Raw genomic sequence first — 23995 nt, forward strand, 5'->3', positions numbered from 1 at the left:
TCAATGGTAACAATCCTTTGCTTAAAAAAGTAACAATACTTGGAAGGTGAAAGTGTCTAGAAATGAATTATGGCTTATGAGTTTGATGTAATTGTTATAAAATTAACATTTTAGAAAATTATAAGAAAAAAGTAACCACATGCATGATTAAGGAACAAATTAAAATGATTCTAATTTTTTTCCAAGCTAAATTTTTATTATTGTTAAGTAATACTTCAGAAGATATTTAACACTCTTCTTTTGTATATATCATTACGTCTATTCTTTTATCTTTGAAGGCACCTATTCCATTTAAGAATTTATATATATTCGTATCTTAGTCGTAGAACGATGATTGCAAAAACATTTCTTCAAAATTTTACATTGAAAATAAATCTTAAGCCAACAAATTAATGATGAAACTTTTGTAAGTCACAAACTAAAAATCAAATCAAATTTATATATGTAAATTTAATGATGAAACTTTTGTAAGTCACAAACTAAAAAGCAAATTTATATATGTAAATAATGTTTAATAGAGTATGATTCCATCTTTTTAATGCAGAAGACATATAGTAACAAAGATGCTCAAATCCCAAAATTCCAATTTCATCTCTATTTGATCATAGGTCTTCATAAGTCGTTCAATTCAATTTTGAGCCAAATAACCTTGGCTATATATGTATGTAATGTTTTAGTCTCTATGTGAGAGAGAGAGAGAGAGAGAGAGAGAGAGAGAGAGAGAGAGAGAGAGAGAGAGAGAGAGAGAGAGAGAGAGAGAGAGAGAGAGAGAGAGAGAGAGAGAGAGAGAGAGAGAGAGAGAGAGAGAGAGAGAGAGAGAGTACACCCCTTCTATTATATGAAGAAAAATAAAGGCTATTGTGTCCTATTTTTAAATAAGTTGTCTTATTTTCTCAATATATTTTCATATTTTCTTATGTGTAGAAAAATGGTTAAATTAATTTTAAAATATTTTGATCTATTGTTAAATCATAGTTACCTTTATTTAAATTAGAATATAAAACTTTTATATATATATATATATATATTATTCATTATTATTTTTTTGAATGACATGACCAAAGGTTATTATACGAGCCTCCAACCATTGCTAATGTGCCTAACAATTTGAGTATCACTTCTTTAAGGCCAACATGCTATAGGGGATTCGAACCCCCGACCCGATGAGTTATATACCGTGGATGCCAACCAACAGGCCGGGATACATGGCACGATATATATATATATATATATATAGATTCGTAAAATTTATAATTTCTATACATAACTCATAAAAAAATAATAAATATTTTTCTATTTTTCTTTATCTTAACTTTAGTTTAAGTATTTAAATGCATATCATTTTATTTTAAATATTTAAAACAGCTTATTTTATATTATACTAAAAATTATAATACAACTTATAATTAAACTAGGTATAACAAATTATCAAAACAATAAAAAATACTAATTTCAAAAAAATAAAAAAAAACAAATATTTACATTTTAATATAACAAAATATTTAAATTAGTTTAAATTCTGTAGTCTATTAGGATTAAATGATATGGCGAAAAAGAAATTATGTTGCTGACTCTACTGTTGTTGTTGATATATATTTAATTTAACATTAAATTCAAAATGACGTAAGCTCTAACTATTTTTTTTAATTTTTAATGTAAGATTTTCTGTATTTTTCGTTAAAATCTTATTTTTATTCCAAACGAACGAGCGTTCGATTTGAATACTGAAAATTTTTATTTTATTTTTAATTAATTTATTACATTAACTTAATATAAAATTAAAAAAAAAAGTTATGTTCCGTGTCATTGATGAAATCCCATATCCCCTTAAACATGAAAACTTATTGCATACATACACCACATACAGAGATACATGCAGTGTCTGATCCTGACTGTAGATCACCTAATATCTACTGTCAGATTTTTATTCCAAACGAACGAGCGTTCGATTTGAATACTGAAAATTTTTATTTTATTTTTAATTAATTTATTACATTAACTTAATATAAAATTAAAAAAAAAAGTTATGTTCCGTGTCATTGATGAAATCCCATATCCCCTTAAACATGAAAACTTATTGCATACATACACCACATACAGAGATACATGCAGTGTCTGATCCTGACTGTAGATCATCTAATATCTACTGTCAGGATATATTTCGGTGGGTCCCACTTTAAATTTTTTTTTAAAATTTTGATTACATCTTGACCGTAAATCACTATAATCTACGTCAGAATCGAACACCGCATGCACCACTATATACAATAATTTTTCTTAAATCGTACAGCCGCTAAACCTAATCATACCCTTCTCGCTTCTCGCGATTCATCCGTAGTTTCTCGCTTCGTCGCGACTCGACCGCAGCATACCTCTCCTCAGAGTCGGCCGCCGCTTACCTTCTTCCTTCAACACCAGCCTCCGAATCAAGGTAAACGAACTTGCGCCATCTTCCGGCCATTCTTCTTCTTTCTCCACTCGTTTGTTCCACTCCTCTCCATCGCCTCTTCTTCCTGCAGCTGACGCCACCTGCACCAGCGCACCACTTTTCCCTACCGACCCTCAGCCTCCGAGCCCCCAAAATCACTACCTGACGTCTCTTTTGCTTGGCCATTTCCTCATCTTCACCTCCTATCTTCCCATGCAAACTTCATCCGCTTTTTTGTCTACTTTTTTTTTTAAATACTATTATTTATTTATGATTTTCAGCAGTTGTTTAATTCTTAACTATACAGTTTTTAATTTTCTTTTGAGATGATTGCAATACAATTAGAATAAATCAAAATTTGTAGTGCACTGAGCTCAAAATAGATACAATGATTTTGAGACTCATTCGGATAAGAAATTTTGTCGATATATCCCAAGCTAATTTTTATCCATTTGTTCGTTATATTTATAGGTATAATTATTTATTAGATATACACGAGCAACAAAGGCTTAGCTCATTATTGTTTGACTTGTTTAGTCCTTTACATGTTTTTTTTTTATTTGATCTCATGTATCTAGCTTTTCTAAATTAGCAGTTGTTTGGCTACATGTAGAAGTAAATATATCCTATAAATTTAGATTTAGTTTATAATAGAAGTTAAATCTTGGAAATTATTGGTAGGGTGGATGTTAAAGATGGCCAAATCTTGATAAATTGTTTGATATTTTTTCAAAATTTAAAATTTAGACGAATATGATATTTAATAACAAAATTACTAAGATGTTGGGCTTAATGTTTTTCGGTTTTTGTTTATTGTCGTTCATTAGAGCCAAGGGGATTTTTCATTTCCATTCCTTGAATAATCCACAGATCCAAGAAGGATTGTCATTTGCATTCATCCCTTGCACCCCTATCGGAAGCGAGTGTGTGTGTGTATTTAAAAAGGAAATTGATATTTGGCAGAGGCCCAAATATCGATTTCCCATGTGCATCAAAGCCCCATGATGAGAGCCCGTGCCATGTGACTAAAATTAGACCCCCCACGCACTACGATAGGGATCCAAGTATTCGACCTGAGGGGACTTACAGTGAACCCCACCAACCAACAGGCCACGACTTACGTCACAGTGTATACACACACACACACATATTTGTAGCTATACATACATATACATACATATATATACATATACATACATACATATATATATATATATATATAGCTATACATACATACAAATAAAGATACATGACTCGCACCTATTGTCCCTTAACCCACCGTGCCTATTCATAAAAGAACTTACTTTAACTACTAACCCATATAGCCCCTTATGATTTGCTATCAATTATCTATCATTATGCAACCTTTGAAAATTGACCTTGCCTCTAAAGTTAAGCCAAAAAATAAAAAAAACCTTCCCCAAGCCCGTCAACATAATTTCTTGTAATAAAACTATATATGATCTTTATGTTATGGAATCTCAACATAAATGTTTGTGAAACTACAGAAATCGGGTTGTTGAATCTTGAATTGCCTGCTTGTGAATTACAACATAATCTTTTTAAGTGGAGAGAAAGAGAGGAAGAAAGAAGGGAGGAATCATTGGGAAATTCCAATATATAAAGCTTTGAGTACAATAATTTCGGGCTCAATCATGCAAGGTGCATTACCTTGGGTTCTTCCAGCGACCTCTTATTATAGGTTCAGATTATGGTCATAGCGCTATAGGAAAAATATATATAATGAGGCATGTGCACAAAAAAGTTTTTAAAATGAGACCATTGCTTACTCGCTATAATATGTAAGAAGTGTGTAGTCTGATTAAAAAACATTAGTCTTTCAAAAAGTTCGGCTAGAGAATTTTTATCAAACCCAATTGCCAAGCCTACCTTAAACTCAGCTAGCAAATTCATTTTGAGCTCAGCTGAAGAGTTCGCCTTTGGAATATTTGGGTGTGTATGACCGAACGATCATCTAACCACATTTTCTTTTGAGAATTTGTTGGTGGCAATGTGGGCAGTGACTAATTCTCCACCTAGTCCTTTGTGTCATGAAATTGCCCTTTCATGGCTGAAGTTAACTTGGCTATGCTCGGCTTGTCGTTTTTACGAATTATAGGTGAGACAAAAATGTTTTTGTTGAACGAAGATTGATGTTTTGATTGCAAGCTGCACCTTTAGAGTAGTACAGGATGTGTTGATGTTTGTTTTAATCACACAAGGAGCTTTAGTAAGTTGTTAAGGTTTTGAATGCATCACAAAGTAGCTTTCATTTCATTTGTGGATAAGCTAAAGATCTATGTCACAATACATGGATCTTAATATTATGGTGGAGTTGTGGGGTCTTTTAGTTGACAAATAAGGACATTGAGTTTGAGTGTTGCTCCAATTTTATTGAGTCTATTTATTCGTCGATTGATGTCGCATGTATTCTCTCAAAACTCTTCAAACCCTTTTGCAACGTTATTAAAGCAGTTTGATATTTTAGTTATTGTGCTTGTGCCCATCTTCGTTGTTCTTAAAGGGCATTTCATCAAATAAGTTGGCAACATCTTATATTTGATTGCATAAGAGTTATATTGTGACAAGGAACTTTTATCAATGGAGAACATATCTTGAATTTGGAAATGACCTCACTAGTTTGTGCAAGTGGATGCAAGATCTTGTAAAGTTGGAAGATCTGTAAAGGCCGATAGAGTTGGTGAATGGCAAAGATGGATTTGGGTGTCAAGCATGAGATGACGGTCCAATTTGATCTAGAATCAAAAGGAGAATTTGGGTGGGAGGGTGGTGGGCCAAAGCTCATTGCTTTTTACATTTTCACTTGCCTTAATACTCCACAAAAGGAATGTTTATGGACTCTTAAGGACTCTTATAAACCATTAAAATGCATAATAACAATTGTCAAGTTTAACTATATAATAGATATTATTTTACCCATTACATTGATTTCTTAACGATACCCCTTCAAAATGGTATTATCCTTAAGTTCGATTAGATTGTGGTGAGATCAAGCAGTGACTACAATTGTTGCTCTTATGATCATGGGTGATATTAGGGATAATGATTTTGATAGGAGAGGAAGGTTCGGAGGTGATATTTGTTGAGACATCAATTTTAGGCTTGAAAACGAGGCTTGCACTACTGTTCAACTTAAAGATGAGGCGGTGATAGTAGGAGGCTTGGGTTGGATATTGTCGATGTTAAGGTGACAAGTGATGTGGATGTCAGAGATGGAGCTAGTTCTACTGCGATTGAGAAATAAAGAAGGATGTCAAGGCTGTGAGGCGGGAAATCGATCTAGATTTGGTGCAAAAGATGTTGTGGCGGTGATGGGTCTCATGTTGACGAGTCGAACTCGTGCAACAATGATGGAAAGGTGGCTTATTTGGACAACGAAGGCAGAGGTGGCGCTTGGCGGGAGGTACGACAAGTGCATCCTTATATACAAAAATCCAAACATGTGAATGCTGAAAATGCATAATAAAAACAATTTTTTTGATAACTCGACAACCTAATTTTTTTCATAGAACTCCGGTATTGGTGAGGAAGAAAGAATACGCAATTAGGAAGATGCCCACAACTTCATAAGCTCAATGTGCACTACATTTATTAGGTGTTAGATATAGTATTATTATCATAGTGTTTGACGAGTATTGTTAGAGAATTTATTAACCTTACATTCTCAAAGCACAATATAGTATTTGATAAGGTACTTGCCCCATTTTAAAGACATGTTGAGAATATAAAGCTTCTAAACTGTGGTTGACATGGAACTTGGAGTTGTCTTGAAGTAATTTTGATTATGCAATTAAAGATATTATGACTTAAGTTAAAGTGATCCTGGTGCAATTATTGTTGACAAATACACATCTAATCTTGGCTTTAAGAAATCTTGCCTTGATAATCGTGAGTCTGAGAGAAAAAAATATGTATCCCATTTATAGATGCATTTGGTAATTGTTTCACAACTTTTTGGTTAATGTAATAAGAAAAATATAGTTATTTGAAAAACTTGTAATAAGAACTTCTCCTATTTCCTATATCATTTTCTTTTCCAGAGATTTTAAATCATTAAGAAGTAATGTTTATGATGGTGTTGGATTTGGAATTAAACTACTTTTTTGACATTGTTAGATCTACTTTAAAAAATTCGAAGGAAAAAGTCTGAGTATTTTGATTATTTTTTGATAATTTTGTTATTTTTAATAAATGAAAGTATTGATTTGAATAAATAATAATATTGATATAAATAAATAACAACAAAAAGATTACACTTCTGGTTAAATGCCATAGAATTCATATTATACTATTTTTTAAATAAGACTAAAGATAAAATTATATCGATATCTTTATATATACTTTTTGTGATGCTTATAATCATTGAACAAAGGAGTATACAATCTTTTGGTTAAGGCTCTTTTAAATCCAATTAATCAAACAAGTTCAAACATAATTTTAAAAAATCAACCAATAAATGAATAAATTTGAGTACCATATCCTATAACTAAATTATATGCACAACCATTCTCAATTGCTGCTTAATAAACAATCCAATAAATGCACAACCAATTCAAAATTTATTTAGTAGCTTATTTAATATTGCTCATTTCTTCTTATTTTATAAATTTTGTATTGTCCATTTTAAACATATCATATTAATAGAAGTTAAGGGTGTGAATAAATTAAGTTGAGCTCCAGTCATGCTAAACTTGAGCTTGGCTTTTGAGATTGAGATCAACTCTTTGAATTTGAGTTGTCTCGTATTTTATAAAAGAGAGAAGATGCTTTTGATTTGAATAGTTTTTATTTAAAATGATAAAAAGAATGAGAATTCAGGGGATAAATAATAACAAATAATTGAATAAGGAATAGCTTTAATGTTTAAAATTTTTTAAAATATTTGAATTCTAATATATTTTAAGTTTATGTTACACTAAAATTTTTTAAAGAAACAAACTAATGATTTTAGGGTTGGCTAAAGTTTGGCTAGTTAGCTCATTGAGCTTTGCTGACAAGCTGCCTATCAAGTCAAAGCCTAAACCAACTCACGAATCAACTTCACCCACGGATGTGAAAAGTGGAGGAGTGCGTTAGTCAGTTGACAGTCAGCGTAAAATTTTTCGAAATTTTTCGAAAAATTTTGAAATGAATCTTTTTGATCATCGTGTAAATGCTATGCCGTCCCCTGAAAACGACACACTATATGGTTTGAATACAGTGAAAAGTGTGTAAGGGCCGCTACACCGACGCTCAGATGTAGTGTCACATAAGCCAAAGTTCCCACATTACGGATGAATGCAAGTAAAGAAATTAGTCCATGATACTAATATTAGGATAGAGTCTTGGAATATAGAGACTCTCACATGTAAATTTATAGAATTAGTTAATATTATGATTCATAAAAAGATAAATATCTTATGTTTTTAAGAAACTAAATGGGTTGGAGAAAGTCTAAGGATTGATAGTTTAGGTTTTAAACTTTCGTATTCAGGTAAGAGTCGCACTAGAAATGATGTAAGTGTAATTGTGTAATTATAGATATAAGTGTAATTATAGATAAGAGTTTAAAAGATGATGTTGTAAAAATTAATAGAATTGGAGATAGAATTTAAACTCGTAAGATTGTTGTTGATGCTAAGATTTTTACTTTTAAAAGTGCTTATGTTCCTCAAGTAGGTTTAGATATAGGGTTTATAGAAAAATTTTGGAACGATCTAGAAGAATTGGTACATATGATATCGCTTGAAGAAATAATTTTTTATTGAAAGAGATTTAAATAGACATTTAGTGGTAGAAGATTTTAGAAATATTCATGATGGCTACAGTTTTAGAGTGATTAATGAAGCAGGTAGAGTCATATTAGATTTTGATTAAGCTTATGATTTTGTTATTGCTAATACTTTATTCAATAAAAGAATGAGCATATTATTACTTATAAGAATAGATCTAATAAAACACAAATTGATTATTTTCTTATGAGAAAAAGAGGTCATCAAGAATGTAAAGATTGTAAGGTTATTCCAAGTGAGAATTTAAGTAGTCAACATTGATTATTAGTTCTGGATTTTCAGTTGAAAAGTTGTAAAATAAGGAATCTAGAAATTATTGTCATAGAAGTGGATGGGGGCTCCTAAAAGATACAAATAAAATTATTTTTAAGTAAACTTCAAGGTTTCAAGATTTGGAATGTTCATGAAGAAACAAACTCTATGTGAGATAAAATAACAAATACTATTAAACAAGTAACAAAATATGTACTTAGAGAATCAAAAGGAAAAATTTTTATAAATAAAATAGTTGGTGTTGGAATAATAATATGCAAACAAATATAAAGTATAAGATGTTTTGTTATAAAAATTTGTTTAAATGTAAAAGCTTAAAAAAATGGGAAAAATATAAAATAATCTGTAGGGAGTCTAAGAGAACAATCTGTAACACTAAAAATTTTGCTTTTAGTGATCTTTATAAAAGATTAGATACTAAAGAGGGTAAAAAATATATATATAAACTAGCCATGCGAAGAAAAAAGAAAAGTAAAGATTTAACTAAAACAAAGTGTATTAAAGATGAAAAAAAAAAGTTTTTTTTAAGAAAAAAATATATTAACATCGGTGGGCGAATTATTTTGATAAAATTTTCAATGAAGTCTGTGAAAATACGATTGAAGTTAGTGATCTTAATATCATTAATAATACTAAAATGTTTAATTTTTACCGTCGCATTAGTAAAAAGAAGTAGATGAGACTTCAAAGCAAATTAGGGTGGAAAGTTTGTAGGACCTGATGATATCCCAATTGAAGTGTGAAAATATTTCGGAGATTTTGGTGTTTCTTGGCTTACAAAACTCTTTAAAATTATTTTGAAAACTAAAAAGATGCATGAGTGGAGTAAGAGTATTTTGGCCCCATTTTAAAGAATAATGGGAATACACAAGAGTGTGCAAATTATATAGGAATTAAGTTGATATGTCATACTTTAAAATTATGGGAGAGGGTAATTAAATATAGGCTAAGGCGTATTACTAAGATTTCTCATAATCAGTTTAAATATATGCTTTGTAGGTCTAATATGGAAGATACACATTTATTGAGAGGTTTCATGGAGAAGCACAAAGAGAATAAGGATGATCTACATATGATTTTTATTGATTTAAAAAAATCTTACGATAAAATTCCAAGAGACATAGTTTGGATAGTTCTAGAGAAGAAATTTGTTGATACGACTTATATTCTAGTCACTAAAGATATGTATACTAAAACTATTACTTGTGTTCGAACAAAAGGAGAATTGATCAAATATTTTCCCATTTCAGTTGAATTACATTAAGGATTGGCTTTATGCCCATATCTTTTTGCTTTAGTTGTTGATGCTCTTACTGGACTTTACAGGAGAATGTTCCTCGGTGTATGCTTTTTGCTGATGATATCCTTCTTGTGGATAAGACTAGAGAAAGAGCTCGAGAAAAACTTGAATTATGGAAGTCTACCTTGGAGTCTGGAGGCCTTCGTTTGAGTAGAACTAATTTGAATACATGGAATGTAATTTTAGTAGTAGTAGTAGCTCTAGTGGCAGAGTTGTTACTATGAGTAATCAAATTATTTAAAAGTGTGAACGTTTTAGGTATCTTGGGTTTATTGTTCAAAGTGATGGTGATATAGATGGTGTTGTTATTTGTAGAATTCAAGTTGGTTGGTTGCAGTGTAGAAATGCTTCGGGCCTATGTGTGATAGAAAAGTATCACATAACTGAAAGTAAAATTTTATAAGATTGTAGTAAGACCTGCAATACTTTATGGCGCAGAATGTTGACCTTTAAAAGAGAAGCATAAAATTAAGTTAAGTGTTGCGAAGATGAGAATGCTTAAGTGGATGAGTGGCTTTACACTTAGAGACAAATTGCAATATGAATATATCCGTGATAGGGTTAGTGTAGCTCCAGTGGCAAACAAAATTAGTGGGTCGTCTTAGATGGTTTGGTCACATTAAACGTCGACCATCTAATGATCTTTTTAGGAGAATAGATGTTTGAGATTCATCTTATGTTAATAAAGACAGAAGTTGATCTAGAAAGACTTGGGCATATTCTATAACTATAAAAAATGATCTTAATTTATTAGAATTAAATTAAAATATGACACTCAATAGTACGCAATGGAGAAGGGAACAAAAGGATTCATGTAACCAACCCCACTTAGTGGGATAGAGGCTTGTTGTTCTTATTGTTTATAAGTCATGCCTGCCATAATTTTTTCTTAATTATAACAGATTTCTATAACAATTTACTTTTCGAGCTCATTTTTAATAAAAAAAATGTTCGAACAAATAGCATGATTTTATTATAGATAATTTGTCAATATTAAATTCCCACAAGTACCAGTGCAGGCTTTTGTAGGCTTGTAGCTTCAAATTTGCCCCTAAGCTCAGTTGTTCTGTAGCTCCATGAGAAGCAGTAGAGAGAGGATTAGTGCATCCAAGTTCACAATTTGTTAACTTAGAACAACGCAATCAGGACTAGGACATTCATAGCTCCAGTTAGGTCCTGAGTATCGCAGGCAATGAAGCCAAAGGCCTTCTTCATCTCCACCATAGCCTTTAGAAGAAAGAGATGGGCAGTTGGTGCACATTGGATCTATATTGAAATCTACATGATCAGAATCTGGATTATGATTCTCGCTAATGGTAGAATAAGAAAGTAGTGGTTGATGCTTGTGAATAGAAGCTGTTCTATTAGCACCAGTTCCCCGAGCAGATTGAGGTGTGACAGTCTTGGAGAGGTATAGATCATCATTAGCTATTGGATGCCCACAATGTTGGAGATGAACACGTATCTAATGAGTACGACCAGTTACAGGTTTACATAAGACCACACTATGAGTTCCATTCGGACTGATTCTTAAGAATCTTGTGCATGCAGCTTTTCCCTCCAAAGCAATATCCATTTGTTCTACGACTTCAACTGAGCTCCTTCCTTCCCGTGCATCATAATTTACATTTGCATCAACAACTTGCCTGCTTTATCCCACGCCCCGCACTAAAGAAGCCTCGAGATTGGCCATTGATGAGTATGCTATATTTATTGTAATAGAGCCATGAGAGAATAATTTTGCAAAAATTTTGGGAAAAGCCCCTAGCTTTGAGCATCTTCAAGATAAACTCCCAACTAACAGAATCATAAGCCTTCCGAATATCCAACTTAGTGACCATATTTCCCCCTCTATTTTTTTTATCAATATTCAAGATGAGTTCCTGCGCAAGCATAATATTATATGTGATCCCTCGCCCTTGAGTAAAGACAGATTGATTCAAAGAATCTAATTTGTGGAGATGAGGTTGAATACGTTTGACCAAAATTTCGCTAATCATCTTAGATATGACAAAAGTCAGATAAATAAGTCTAAAATGGTCCCAAGAACTTTTTTGAGTGTTTTTGGGAATAAGAACAATTGTAGCAGCAGAGAAATAATTTCCAGGGGACTCCCTTAAAAAAACTTTGTATAGCTTCCCCCACCTTATCCTTAACAATACTCCAACATTTAATATAGAAAGCAGAGGTGAAACCATCAGGCCCAGGGGCCTTGTTGCAATTAATGTCCAGAAGAGTAAAATAAATTTCCTCATCCGAGGGAATACCACAGAGATCGAGATCCACCATGTGATGACGTACATCATCAAATAAGGAAGCATCAATAGAGCCCGAAGTCTTATGAAACTCAAACATTTTAGAGAAATAAATAATAGTGTTTTCCCCAATCTCCTCATCTCTAGCAATCTAGCTCCCCTCATCATTTTTAATCCTCACAATAGTGTTATTGGCTCGTCTTTTTTTAATACAAGCATGAAAGTATTTGGTGTTTCTATCACCTTGAGAGAAGTGGGTTTCCTCAGCTTTTTGTTGCAATTCTTTATTAGCCTCCTGTAAGTCATGGATAATATCATCAGAAGATTCATCAAGAACCTGTAGGAGACTGACCCTCTGCTCAACCCTCTTAACTATGGCATAAACATCACCAAAGACATCCCAGTTTCAAGATCTTAGAGTAGAAGCCACCTTTTTATGCAAAAGAGTGAACCATGCATTGTCCACCTCCTCACATCTCCAATTAGTAGCAATGACTCGCAAAAAGTCATCATGTCTAGCCCAGACGTTTAGACAATGAAAGTGATAGGTGGAAACCTTTTTGAAATAATCAAAGGACAAAAGAAGGGGGTTGTGATCAGACCCAAATATGCAAAGATGCTGAATTTGCAAAAAATCATAAGAGGAAATCCACAACTGATTAGCAAAACACTTATCTAGGCGTTCAAATAGCTTTCCCCTTTTCCAAGTGAACTTAGAACCAACAAAACCCAGATTAGAAGTGCCAGCCAAATCCAAAGCTTCATTGAATTTATCAGTTAAAGCGACGTCAATTCTCCGACCACCAAATTTTTCAGATCATGCATCACAATATTGAAATTCCCTCCAACCATCCAATTTTGGTGGATTAAGGCACCCATATCAGATAGTTTGTGCCAAAGATCATATCTAGCAGCATTAGTAGTCCCGCCGTAAATAAAAGTGAGACATCCAGAAAAAACATCCATAGAAAACGTCCATAGAAAAGAAAGTGTGCACAAACTGTCTATCATCAATAAGGACATCTACTGTGATAAGCTTCCGCCTAAGCAACCAAATTTTGTTAAAGCAATTAGCAAAGAAAGAAAAGTTTTTGAATTTACCCAAAATGCGATCATCCGGAGAGGAGACCAATGGTTCTAAAATAGCAAAGATACTGACCTTATGAATCCTTATCATTGACTTGAGTCTACCAAGGGAGTGAGGATCCACAACCCCCCTGATATTCCAAATTAGGACATTAAACATGAGTAGACATATGACCCTTCCTAAAAGATCTAGTTCGGGTTCGTCCATTTTTTCCATCTGAAAAGTACTGATTCATATCCAACAAAGTGTTCCCACCTTTATGTTTTTGCACATCCTCTTGGCCTCTATACTTCCTCCGACGATACTTTTGAACATGTCATTCATCCCTTAATATTTTAGAAATATCCTCCAAAGGAGTATCAGACAGGGCATCAAAATGATGAGAATATAGAGAATTATTATCAGTATTCAAAGCATCAGGAAGAGAGGCTGAAGAAGGATGGGCCCCCTCAGAATTAGAAATGATAGGAGGATCCGGTACAGGTAACACCTACTAAGTTCTCCCAACCGGGGAAATAATATTAGAGGTAAGAAGATATTGATTATTATCATTATTCAAAGTATCACGGAGAGAGGTTGATGATAGTTGAGCCCTCTCAGTATTCGAAATAGTAGGCGGGTGAGCAGGTATGACCTGCACCACGCCCAACCTGCTGTCCCTCGGTCTGAACCGAAGGGATAACAGTTGGGTGAGGGGCGGCAGCCATAGCAACTGCTGGAGTAACCTTAGCATTTTACACATGGAGCAAAGACGCCTGCTCAACGTGTAACTGTTTTATATTTCCCCCTTTCCTCAACTCAGGATGTAGCTTGAAACATTGGTCCTGACAGTGGCCAAACATTCGACAGTGAGTACAATAAGAGGGGTGCTGTTCTAATAAACCTGCTGCCAGTATTCATTGTGAGCCGATCCAATCCAAACCTCATCAGGTGGGGGTACTGTAACATCCCGTTCTATTAAAACTCTAGCTATAGCCAGTCTCGTGAGATTATAGGTAGGAGCATCTTATTTAAGGGGTCTCCCGAACATAACAGTCAAGGAGAACAAAATTTCATGGTTGAAAAGATGAACTTTCAAACCTGAGAATCGAAGCCAAACAAGGATAATCGGAGCCTCAACTTTGTGATCAAAATTAGTAGACCATTTCAAGACTTTCATTACACAATCTTCAAACCACACCATACGCTTAGCGAACAGACGCGTATAATCCTCCTCATTGGACAACTGAATTAATGTGTGTCTTCCATCCAAAGCTCCTATCTTCCAATCTTCGGTAAGCTTCATCAGTTCAAAATGTTTTCGAAGGAACTCCATTTTAGGATACCTATACAGGAATTTTCCTACCAAATGTAGGCGGCAAGAAGAGGAAGAGAGTCAGCTTACCCCCTTTTCGGCCAGGACGTCGAACGAAAGAAGAATCAGAGCCGAGTGCGAGTGAGTCATAGAAGACAAAAGGGAAGTTTGGAACGCTATCTGCGGCCATGCTGGCATAGGAACAATACCGTTTACCTGCGTCACCAATGCCATTGGCGGTCACGCCAGCGTATGATCGAGCCATGTCGTCCTATTACCCACGTGTATATATATATATATATATATATATGATGTTTGGATTAAAAAATCAGAATTAATTACAAAATTTCATAAATCATTTCATCCTTAAAACTTTTAATTCTAGTAAATTTATGATTGAGATATTTTATTTTCTTGAGACGAATTTAAGATTACTAGAATAATCTAGTTATTGGTCCTAACAATCTCAATAAAAAGCTTGAAAGTATAAATAAAATTTTTATAAAATTATTTAAAGGGTTTGGCAAACACCAAAATTTGCATGTTTGTAATCAAGATAGGCATCTCGTTGACGTGTTTTCAGAAAGTTTGTTAGCATGAATCTTAGTTTATCTGGGCATTGGCATGGCTAACAGTTAAAATTTGTGTTCCTCTCCTATTCCATTTGTTGTCCTTATGGCTTGCAACTTGACAAGGTCACATGCCACCTCTCATTGGCACCATTATCATCACTCTTTTGATTGGCTAGGACCATCTATTAGAAGGCTGTCATAGCAAGCATTCACTTCAGACTAGGTGTTTTAGTTTGCGTATAGTTCATTGGTATTTCAAAGTGCCTAGAATAATAATGTATTCATAGAAATCGCAAGCCATCTAAAGTATTAATGTATTCATAGAATTATCTGCATTTATCATGTGTGAACATGTGCCTAGAATAATGTGTAACCTCAATTAACAATCTCGATGTGAGAACTCACCTTTTTTTTGTAGATCGACCAAGTTAAGTAATTCTGATTCGTTCAATTTGGTCAAAATAAATCAATTTATACTTATTATTATTATTTTGCATATAATCCATAGTTCTACCTATATGTATATATACATATATAAATATGTGTATACTAGTGTGTAAAACATATGTATATTTTTGTCAAAGTATGTCACCAAAAATCTCCCAATGCCTTATCGTGCAACATGCCACTTGCTATTCTCTTCATATAATCGCTTGTATGATGCCCACATATTTCATTATACCCCCAAGGCAACACTAAGAGGAGGATGCTTACCCATGATTTGACTTACAACATGGTGGAGAGTAGATAATAATTTCTTAAGGTTAAGAGGAGGAAGAAGGAGCAAGCTTCCTCCCCATCCTCTTCTCCTCTTGGACACCTTTCTAGAAATAAGGCGGGCAGTTGTCTTGTTGGGTGATTCATTCTACTTGCATTCTTGGAGTTATTTAAAAAAGAAATTCGCGTGTTAGACTCCCCTTTTTATTAAGCCTTCTCTTCAAGTGCATGTAGGGTTATCTTAAAAGCTTTTATTAGATTTATCAGGCCAAATCTCAAGAAGTTGTATGAAGTTCCCCTTAAAAGGCTCCATAAAACTTGAAGCGTTTACTGTAGTTTCACAACATTTCTGACTAAAACCACATCTTGGTAAACTCTCAATGAAAGAAAATAAGTTTATTGAGAATTTTTACTGACGTCTTACCACGCTTATTCACTTCTTATGTCTCTCATTGTCTGAGATTTTAAAAACCTTTTTTATTAAACAAAATTCGCACTTCCAATTTTGTAATCCCTTTTAGTCGTTCTTAATGATGATATATTGTTTTCAACAAATTTTAATTATGATGATAAGCATTTCAATGTTTCATGTTTTATATTTACTTACCACTCTTGAACACCTTACGTGCACATACAATATGACTCCTAGTTTTATAAGAACTCACCTAAATTTGAGACATTTATTCATTCATCTTGATAATGCCTATATTCTGTTCTTAAATTATCTATATCCATTTTGGCATTTTCTCTTAGCAGCTATCTCAACATACTTTATCAATAGTCCATTTTAACATATTCTTGCAACTTACCTTGGTAGATTCTCGTAGCAACCCATACTAATATAATCTCTCAACAACGCATACTCTTTTAACAACTTATCCTGAAACTTTCTCCATTTCCTAAATTTTACACTCTTAAAAACTTATTTTTAGTTCTTTCTCTCAATACGTTAACTTGAGATATTCTCTCAATAGATCCTTTCTGGACATCATCTTGGTAGATTTTTTCTTGCATGCTATGCACCTAAAAATTATTTGGCTAGTTCACGAGGAGCTTACAAATAAATTATGGCCAACATTTCCAATCGCCAATATGTTGTTCCATCCATCCATTGTATGGGTGGGTCAATTAGGCTAATGTAGGGGCAAGTTTATCTAATTCTTTTTTATTTGCCAAGGTTATGGTTTGGTTCGTTAATTTTTGGTAGTACAAGTAATTTTTTCAGGATAATTCTAAATAAAGATTAGGTTATCATTCTTAAAATCTATCAACAAGTATCAATTTTTTTTAATGTTTTCATTATTTTAACGGGGAGCAAAGTTGTAGAGAATTTAGAAGTATTAACTACTAGTGCTATTAAACGATCACACCAATGTTCTCAAATTCATTGAATGTTTCAAAACCAACAATGCTCAACAAATTTGTAATTGACCAACCTCCATTGACAACCTACTGACGAAGCCTAACTCTATAAGTTTGCCGGTGTCCATCTTTCAAGGTCCACATACTTATAATTCTCTATGCTTGTCATCATCCTTCATTGACACCTATCTGTTCACAATATTGGACTTCTTCAGACTAGCTTTACTTTGGTTCATTGAGTTTTAACATTCGTGATTAAAGGATGTACAATGTTTGATGTTTGCCTACTAAATCACTTGGTACATTTGATGTTTGCTGGCTGATTACATATAACTGTCATTGTCAATTAATTTATGTTGATTTATATCTATTGACATTCGTCGATGCCCTTTTTTCGACACCATATCTTGTTCTTTGTTGTTAATTAAAGGTCATTTATCGATATATGTCATTAATGGATAAATGTCTATTTATTCACAATTCATCAAGAGGGCCCATCATTGCGTGGAACCTAGAAGGGCAGATGCTTACTAATGCTTTCATCTACATTGATGTTTGCCACTTGACTATACGTGACTATTATCACACTTGTCATTCATTAATTTGTAACTCCCAACAGCTATTATCCTTTTTTGTCATTCATTAATTTGTAACTCCCAACAGCTATTAATATCCTTTTCTTTGCGCCAGTTGTCACCCTTAATTGTCAATTGATATTTACTTCTTGATTTCCGTCAATTACAAACAAAAGTCTATTTATTCACAAGTCACAAGGGGGGCCATAATTTCATGGACCCCAAAGGACCATGAATGGAAAAAGTTCTCTTTATCTAAAAGTCTCTAGGAGCGCCCAACATTGTATGGACTAGTGCATGAAAATGGACAAAAGTCTCGTCATCTAAATTATCCAAGAGGATACTCTAATTTTGAAGTATTAAATATAAGTGTTGGATAGTAGTCTCATTAAATTCTCTTAGAAGTGCTAATCTCAAGAGTATAAGTGATAGACATTGCTCTTCACTTATCTAAAAGACCCTTCACGAGTTTGTTGATTTAAAATCGCTTGAGGGTGCTTAGTGCTGGACAAGATCCTCATTAAAAGGCCTTAAAGAGGATGCACTGCCTTAGAAGTTTTAGAGGATATCTAGTGTTGGGTAGAATTCTCACTAAAAGTTTCTAAGAAAGGCTCCAAAATTTATGGACCGCAGGATGTGATAAAGGAGTTTTCACTTACCTAAAAGACCCTGTGGGCATTTTGATTTGAAATCTCATAAGAGTGTTTGGTCATATAGAAGGTCCTCATTAAAAAAATCCCTAAGACGATTTCATAAATTATGGACCTTAGATTGGTAAGTTTCGTGTAGATTCTCCATTTATCAAATTGATCCTAGAGGGCATGTTGATTCAAAAGCACTAGAAAGGCACCTACCTCACTAAAAAGTTCTCAAGTGTTTACAATTTATGGATCTCATGAGATCAAGTGATTGATAACGTCTTCAATAATCTAAAATTTTGAAGTTGGCATGCAAATTCTAAAGCCTTGTAAGGAAACTAGTGTTGGACTTGGTCCTAACTAAAAATTCCCTACTACAACTTATTGTCATATAATCTACAAAAAAAAATTTTAATAAAGGAAAACACCCAACTTCATTGTCCAATGCTAGATCTACTCTATTTCATTTGGGGATCAATATTCCCTCACTTCTAACTTAAGGATCTATCTTTAAGTTCCTTGATTTCAAAGTTATTTGAAGGATTTAGTCACGTGGAGTCATAGTCCTAAAAAATCTTTGTCATGCTTTTATGGCAATTATGGCTTATTATCCCAACACCATAATCCGATTGACATCCCATAAAATATTCCTTGTAGAGCTTAGGGGGCTTTTAAAAAGTTGTAGTTTTTTAAAATTTAACATAATCCAATGTTCTGTTCTGGTTCTAGAGAGACATACTCATTATTTCTCTCATCAAATCATTTTCCAATAAACTGAAACTTCGCTCCAATGGCCTATCGGATTGTTGAAGAGTCTTCTGTTTACTCAATTTAAAAAATCCGATTAATAGCTTAATCACTCTCTAATATTAGATTTTTTTTTCATAAAAAAACTATAATTTAGCAAATTTTAGTTACATGATGAAGTTGATTGTACCAACCTTTTTAGGCATACTTGAATTCTTAAAATGTCCATTTATCCACTCAATGTGGTAATCTCCCATCAATTGTCAAACCAACAATTTCTTAAATTAGTATCCCATTAGGATGTCGAGAAAATAATTTTTTTGAAATCTAAGAAACATCTTGTTACTTCAAAATTTTATAGAAGTTGAAATTTTCAATCACTAAACGAGTGATGAAATCTTGAGTTTTATGCGACTTTGGATTGCTCTAAAAAAGAGAATATTTACCTCAATTTTTTTAAACTTTGTATATTTAGCCCTAAACTAAAACCCTACGTTTTCTTAAATTATTGTGGCTTCTAAAAACATATGTTTAACCAGTTGTTAGCTCATTGGTTTCTCGTTGTCATGACTAAATCCATAGCAAGGTTGTTGCCAAATGTTGACATATTTTTATGACAGAAAAAAATACATCCTATGCTCCGACTTTTGTTTCAAATGATCTGACTGTTTGATTTCACATTTGTTAACTTTGGCTTTGTTTGGTGCAACTGCAGGTTCTCAGCTTTTCAGCTGCAGCTGCGTTGCCCCGGGAAGCTGATGCGGGAAATCTGACTATTTGTTTGGTGCAGCTGTGTGAAAACAGTTTTGGGGCAGCTGTTTCTGACAAAATGACCATGCTGCCCCTGTTTGGTAAAATTGTTTAAAAAAAACTGTGAGAGCGATATTTTATACTTCTGAAGCTAAATTTCACTTCGAAATATTTCAAAAATTCAGATGCCCAACTAACTTAACGGTGAGTACGGATAGTGATAACGAAAGATGAAAAAACCATAATTCATGAAAACCATAGGCAGAATTTTGTAAATTATCTATATCCAATTAATGTTTTTTAATTCATAACTTATTTTGAAGAGCTAAAAATCTTTGAATACATTTTTAACAAAGAATCATTACTGTATTATGTTTGAGAAGTTTCATTTGCAATACTAGTGTGAGGTCAATCCATGAACAAGCTTGCTTGCCAGTTACTTTATGAGCTAAACATATAAAAAGTAGACTTCTGCAATTTATAGCCAATCTCAAAAGCCATAAATTTAATAATTTTAATGCTAAAATTTAATTAAAAACTATACAGAATTACAAATACACATTTCAGGCCACAGTGACATTCAAGAGAAAAAAAAAATCTAAAACAATTACAATGGCAACTAATAAGATGATTATATTATTTTTAACATTCAGACAATATAGCTCTCGTGCAATTCTTTCCTCGAGTGATGTTCTCCATTCCCCATTATTCTTGTCAGGGGAATCCGCCAAATAGCCTGCCCAACGGAAGAAGTGACATTGTTCTGCGATGCTTTGTGGACAGCTATAGAACTGTTTCCCAAAGCTGTGTGACCGACGTGATGTCAACAAAGAAGTTTGGAGGACACAGTGACAGACCAGTCGTCGCGATGTCCTGAAAATCCTTGGCTCATGTTTTCCTGTTTGCAACAGTAGAGGAATTAACAACCAAATATTGTTAGTATAAAATAGAATAGTACATCACTCACATTATGCACTAAAACATGAGCACAACTTCCATAAATTGCAAATTACCATAGACTTTTAATGCGCCAAATAGTTGTTCAAGGTTATAGAAAAGTGGAAACAAGTTGATGAATCAAAGGCTCATATTGGCCTCATTACATTCAAACCACTTGTTCTCAACTAATAACACATATGCAACAATTATGCTTAGAGGCAACTATTAATCCTAGCTGCAGTAAGACCATTCATGTAAATACGTACAAATTATGTTGTATATTGGTAAATTCTCCTTTCTGATTTCATCTCTATTAATCCCATCTGCAGTATCATTCAAAACATGATTGTCATTCAACACAGTTAATTTCAAAAAACAAAAAAATGGGAGGATAAAAAATAGATAGTCGAACGCTAAGATTCACCTTCGATCCATCCCATCTAACGAATGATAAACCCATTTTTCAGTCACCATGACACAACTGCGGAGGTCGCCTGCATATCAATGGGCCATCTAAGATACCCCAACACATTACAATGTAAAAAAGAAGCATTAATATCCAAAAAGCCGCAAGTAAAAGGCTTGTACTTATTACATGTACAATGCTCCAAGTTCTTTTAGTGACTAAGCATTAATTTGTTTAATCAAGGCAACTGCTTTGTACAAGCAATCCGTGAGATCCTATGAGCTCTTCCAGTAGATCAATGAATACTTCCTGCCTCATTCGGAACATGTTAAAAAATCTTGTTGGGTGCGCTGTAAACAACTCTTCAACTCATTTGTCGTCAATGTACGAAGATGTCATGCATGGCGACCTGTCAATGTATAAGTTGTAGTACTCGTAGATCAAACATATGACAGTTAGCAAAATTCTTCTGCGCTTTCTTTTGCGTGCATCCATGTTGACTGATGCATGTCCTCTTCTACTTGCATTCATGTTGTACCGTATGCTGCACTCTAAACCCAACACTTTGATGAGGTACTTAAACATTAAAGTTTCATGAATTTAAAAAATGAAACATCTACATATAATTAAAAATGTTGTTAAGAAATATGCATAATAAGAAAAATATAGAACTAAAGAGTTTATAAGTAAAAACCTAGAAAATTAAAAGAAATATAATTCATTAGGAATGTTCTTGCGATGACATAAAAAAAAAAAGTTAAATATTCAGACGATCATAAAAACGTCGGAGATACGACACTTTGCGGGCAACAGACATCTTCACAAATATATCTCTATGGACGGGGTCCTCTATCAACTCTGTTGCGAACACATACAACGTTTCTTTCTCATATATTTCACTTGAAGCATAAAGGATTTCTAGTGCCTCCTCGATAGTGGTTGAATGAGAAATCTGTGATTTTGCATTGTAAGCGGTAACCAACTGGGAGATTTGGTTTCTAAGAAAACCAGAACTAGATTTGTTTCTATTATCTACCCTTAGATGCTTAGCACGGGGAGTCGAATCATATTCGTTATGCTGTGGACTGGGCACTTCAGCGGGATCACCCGAACCTACGGGTGTTCCCAGATCCACGGGATTGGTAGCAAACCCTGCCTCGCTTGGGCACCATGCATAGCTTCCCGTTGCAACCACCCCCTTGAACATGCAGTCTAGCTTTTCTTTGCAGCGGGCACCACCTAAATATAATTTAGCAGAAACAAAATTAGTAAAAAATTAAAAAGTGACTAATTAACAAAAGTTTTGAACAATGCTTACCACAAGTCTTTCGCCCACCACTCCTCGAATGCATCTATTGTTCGCTTTACCGAATTCCACCACCCCAATCCTTTTGAGTCTCGTTTAAATTAAAAAGTTGATCCCACTTGTTTTTTAATTGCATCCTGTTATACTCTCTGCTTGTAAGTTCCTTGAACTTTTTTGTAATATTTTGCCACCCTTCTTTGTTCAAAAAGGTTTTTGGCCTATTTCCTTGTTCTATTTCCTTAATGCAAAGGTCGCAAAAAATTATTTTGGTCTCTTTTTCCCATAATGCCGGTATAGTTGTTTCTTTGATCTTATTTGACATTTTATTACTACAGAAAATAAATATATTGTTACATGGACATAAAACAATTTTAGTACACTCCTCCCCCTACAAAACAAATGGTTATTACATAAATCATTGCATTGCAACAAAGAGAAATAAATAAGTGAAACGACAACTAAAATTTTTGAAATGTGGAATTGACAAAATCCTGATTGCAAAATGAAAACTCCAATAGTTCGAGTGGAACTTCTCATATGAGATTGTTGATTTATAGTAGGAAGATAATAGGTGCTTTACTGAGATGTTTTTCTTGAATAAAATGGGCAATCTCATTTCAAATGCCATGCCCTCTTATAAACCCGCCTAGTCCCACAAGTAATTTAATAAGTGAAACGACAACTAAAAAGAATTCCGTTGTCTGTTGTTAAAAATAGTTTTTTGGTAGCCTTCCTTATATCATTAGCATGATGGAATAAAAATGAAGGAAATTTGCAAAAGAACCACAAAATTCTTATGAATTTACATATGTAACACCTAGTTTGATTTTTTTATAATTATAAGATTTTGGTGCTATAGATCTATGCATGAAAAAAGTGCACTTGTCTTCTAAAAAATTAGTGAAGTTGCATTTTAGATGTGATATTAGGGATTTGAGTGTTACGAGCATAAACATTAAAGTTTAGGTGTTTTACATATAAAAATCATCTTCAGCAACTAATACCTATATGATAGATATGAGGTACTGCATCAATAAGCTTATTAGTGCCAGCTCACAAATAAATAAAACGCCTTTATATTGAAAAGGACAACATGTTAATGATTAACAAACAGAGGTGAAGTGATGCAAACCAAAATCTTCTATCAATGGGAGTAGTACATATTGAAGGAGATGCTGTACCCTCTCTAACATAGGCAAAGAAGATGAAATGTGGATATATTCGTTATCTGAGGAGTTTTATCACTCTTCAAAGAGGCATGAGGACTACAATTAGAGGACCATCATGCAAAACATACGTATCTCCAGCACACTATCGTTGAAACATGAATCTATCAACGTACAAAAATTTGGTTTCCAACAAAATGAAGGTGATCAAGTGATCAAGATCATATCTAATATCAGAAGAGTTTACTTCATCTACTCAAAGACATCCCCCAAAAAGAAGAAAAACAAGTCTCTGAAAGAAAGAATAACGGAGCAAAAGCTGCCAACAGTGGAGAAGCCTTCATTACTAGAGGAGAATGAGAAACGATTCTCTTGCCAATTAAAAAAA

At 33.5% G+C, this 23995-nt stretch overlaps 1 protein-coding gene across 2 annotated transcripts in view; it reads left to right on the top strand.

Annotated features, from left to right (window-relative positions):
- The first annotated feature begins 2296 nt into the window (after positions 1–2296).
- The window catches only part of LOC110026622 (DNA-directed RNA polymerase subunit 10-like protein), a 29482-nt gene continuing 7783 nt past the window's right edge, over positions 2297–23995 (top strand). Inside the window, exons 1-2 of one of the 2 annotated variants that reach the window (XM_020727627.1) lie at positions 2297–2431; positions 19756–19891. The gene's annotated coding sequence lies outside the window, so the exon portion shown is untranslated. The remainder of the gene's footprint in view (positions 2432–19755; positions 19892–23995) is intronic. The other variant, XM_020727626.1, reaches the window with a different exon arrangement.

Source organism: Phalaenopsis equestris, unplaced genomic scaffold (genome assembly GCF_001263595.1).
Source record: "Phalaenopsis equestris unplaced genomic scaffold, ASM126359v1 Scaffold000387, whole genome shotgun sequence".
In the NCBI taxonomy this organism is placed as follows: Eukaryota; Viridiplantae; Streptophyta; class Magnoliopsida; order Asparagales; family Orchidaceae; genus Phalaenopsis; species Phalaenopsis equestris.